The 3,314-nt window shown below is 33.6% G+C and overlaps 1 long non-coding RNA gene across 1 annotated transcript; it reads left to right on the plus strand.

The window, feature by feature from the left end:
* On the plus strand, positions 280-1,254 carry LOC110267509. Its single transcript, XR_002355234.1, has 3 exons — positions 280-430; positions 618-755; positions 836-1,254. It is a non-coding gene; the product is annotated as an uncharacterized LOC110267509 (long non-coding RNA).

The following is a 3,314-nucleotide window of genomic DNA, read 5'->3' on the forward strand; positions in this document are numbered from 1 at the left end:
TTCGGTGGCATTTATGCATTTATAATCAAATTAGTAATTAAATATGCAAATGGCACCTAGTGGTAGTTAAGCAAGTGGTGTATTAATTAATTACAAAATTACAAGTTAGTACAGTATATTCTTTTTAAAAAATTATCAAATGCCTGTGTACATTGCCTCAATAATATTTACTTACAGGTATGTTGGCTAGATTCATGGATCCTTTTATATCTTCAATGGATAACAAAATTTGAGCGTTTAAAGGGAAGCACGAAACAAAAGAATGAAAGAGGGCACTACAACAGATGCAGAACCTAGCGGCGGAGAAACAACGGCCCATGCCAAAAACGACGCTAGTTGAGAAGATCCCGGCAAAGATCATTGGCGGTCTGGTAGGTACCGCTAAACCTTCCTGAATATCGGCCGTGTAGTCCGAACCGCCTCGAATTTGGTGTATATATCTTCATACTAACCCTCCTGATAGGGGTGCACATGGGCCGGGTGAAGCCGGGTTTGATGTGACCCAGACCCGGCCCGAAATATACACCGGGTCTATTTATTAGACCCGAACCCGATGAAACCAATACATTTTCGGGCCACAATTATACCGGGTGAAAACCGGATAAAAACCGGGCCAGGTGTATATATCTTCATACTAACCCTCCTGATTTCACTTAACCTCTTGGCGCGAACGAAAGCACGAGCAGAGGCGCGAAGAGCACCCAACCTCCCTCTGGCGCAACCTACCCGCGAGTACACCCAGAAACTTCTGCCAGGTGAGATTCAATTCCTTAATTCAATTCCCCCATTTACTTTACTGCCATTAATTGAAACCCTCCTCCCCCCAAATTTGCAGAAACCCGTCACTTCATTTTGGTAGCGCGCCAAACACGAGCGGGAGCAGAGCCGCGTACCATCTGCTCCACTCGGCGCTTTCGTCTTCGCCGTCGAATCGCGCAGCGGCCAACCGTGGTTCCATCACCAGCGACGAAGTTGAGCATCTCACTGGCGGTGCGTGAAATCCCGACACCGTCCTCTCCAGTGCGCGAATCCTAGCTATCGCTACCTCCCACTTTCACCGGTTTGTTCTTCCACATTGAGCTTTTCTTGTGGTTTTCATTATTGGTTCAGAGTTCTAAACATGAATTTGGGTATATCTTCTATAAATTGTGGCTAATTGAAGCGATTTCGAGTTAGGGATTTGATTCAGTACGATTAATTAGCAGATTGCAAGTTTATCTTCCAAAAGATAACAAATATTATAGTATAATACCTCTGTCCATCATCATCAACGATGAATTCCTCTGTTATTCCTTTGTATTATTATTTATGTGAAAGTTGAAATTGGTACTTAATTAGTTTTTGCAGTTAGATACCTTGGCTCGTTTATATACTAATTATTCTTAGAGAACTTGATTTACATAAGATAGGATTTTGGGCAATTTTCCAAGTATGAAAATTGATGGAGATATTATATATGGACTTTGCGTGTTTACTTATATAGTTACATTTTTTTAGAATTTGTAGTTACTAAGCTTAGCTTCTGTGCTTTGTTAATCACATTTTTTGTTTCTTATTGTTCTGTTTAAGACCTTTGCACAAAAAAAAAGTGCTCTGTTCAAGACTTTATTAAGTTTCTCTTTTTTGTTATTTCATTGACCGAGTTTGTTCTCTAAGATTGTATTGAGATTCTAACACTTTTTATATTTCAAATTGGTTCATGATTATTTTGATTTGTACTATTTGGTTTGCTTTAGTATTAATCTTTTATTGGGATTATTTGTAACAATAAGGGATAGAAAGAGAATTAAGAAGAATTAATTGTGTGATCGAAATCTTCTATTGTGCATCCAATTAATAAAAATTTGATACTAGTAAAGCTTATCCTTCTCTATATTTTGCTACTTCTGACATATTTATCCTTTAATATTACTAGTATATATAAGCTCATTTAATTTTTCAACTATAGATGGAACAAGATTAAGTCAATTATTGATACATGTAAGTGAAGGTCTCCAATTTTTTCCATAACCACCATGCATCATTAACTTGTGCTGATCAAATAGTATGTAACCATATACACATAACGATTAATCAACGAGTACAGTATGCACTTAGAGTTTTTAAGTAATAGTTATAGTAGGAAGTGAGATTTGACTTAATAATCTTCAATTAGAAAGCCAAATTTTGACCAAATTCACTAGATCCTCTGTCTGAATTATAACAATAATTAATTAAAAACCTTAGATTCGTGACAGTGACATTACAATGCACTTTGTACGAGTGATCTTTGCCTATTTTTGACATGTTCATTGTACCTAATTTGCAGTCGACAACTTGCAATCTGCTTTCTAAATTTCTAACATATAATTACTGCGTGCCTAAATATAATAGTAGTATAATTAAGTAGGGCAAACCTAAAATAACACTTGTCTTGGTAATTTTTCTTTGTCCAACTTTATAATAAGGTTATGAAAATTACACTGATTATGAAAATTAGTCAATTTAAAAATTTACAGATTTTACCAAAATTTAACTATGGTTAAATTAGATATGATAAAATAGTTTTTGTTGCATAAAATATCATTTTATTTTATTTTTATTGTTAAATTAGATTTTAAATAAAAAATACTGACTCCCAACTTTACTAATTTTTTTTACTGGAGCTAGTAAAGCTAGTAAAAAAGCTAATTGAAACCAAATCAATTAGGTGATTGATTTTTAATAAATTGGATTGAACAGATCAGTATAGTCAGAACTAATGGTAAATGATGGTTAAGTTTTGAACTTTTGATCACGAACATGGTGTGTATTTTGAGTTTTGATTTGTATTTCTTCATTAATTAATTCCTAAACGGTAAATTAGATGGATGTAATTCAAAAAAATATTAAAAAATGATCAGAATTACATTTTTCAATTCAGAAAAATCTGCTGAGACTAAAAATTATATTTAAATTTTTTAATTAACATTCTAAATTTTTGGAACCTATTTTGGATAATTAAATTAAGAGATTAAGCAGTTAATTAATTGCGATTCTTACATAATATACTATGCACAACCCACTTATTAATGCAATCACATTGTCTCTATGTCTTGTGCTTTTATTACTATCTTTAATTTTGCTTGCTTAAACACATGCATTACTCACATCTCTTCTTGAAGACATTCATGATTAATCATAAATTTAATAACCACTGTTTTATTTGTTGCTTGAAGACAAGCAATCATTCTAAATTTGGTGTGGAAGGGAAAGAATAGGAGAAAAATGATAATAACAATGATGAAGATCTACAAGGTGGTTAAGTTCCTTTTCCTCTCATTTGTTTCCTGTAT

The sequence above is a fragment of the Arachis ipaensis genome, chromosome B02 (assembly GCF_000816755.2).
Source record: "Arachis ipaensis cultivar K30076 chromosome B02, Araip1.1, whole genome shotgun sequence".
NCBI lineage: Eukaryota > Viridiplantae > Streptophyta > Magnoliopsida > Fabales > Fabaceae > Arachis > Arachis ipaensis.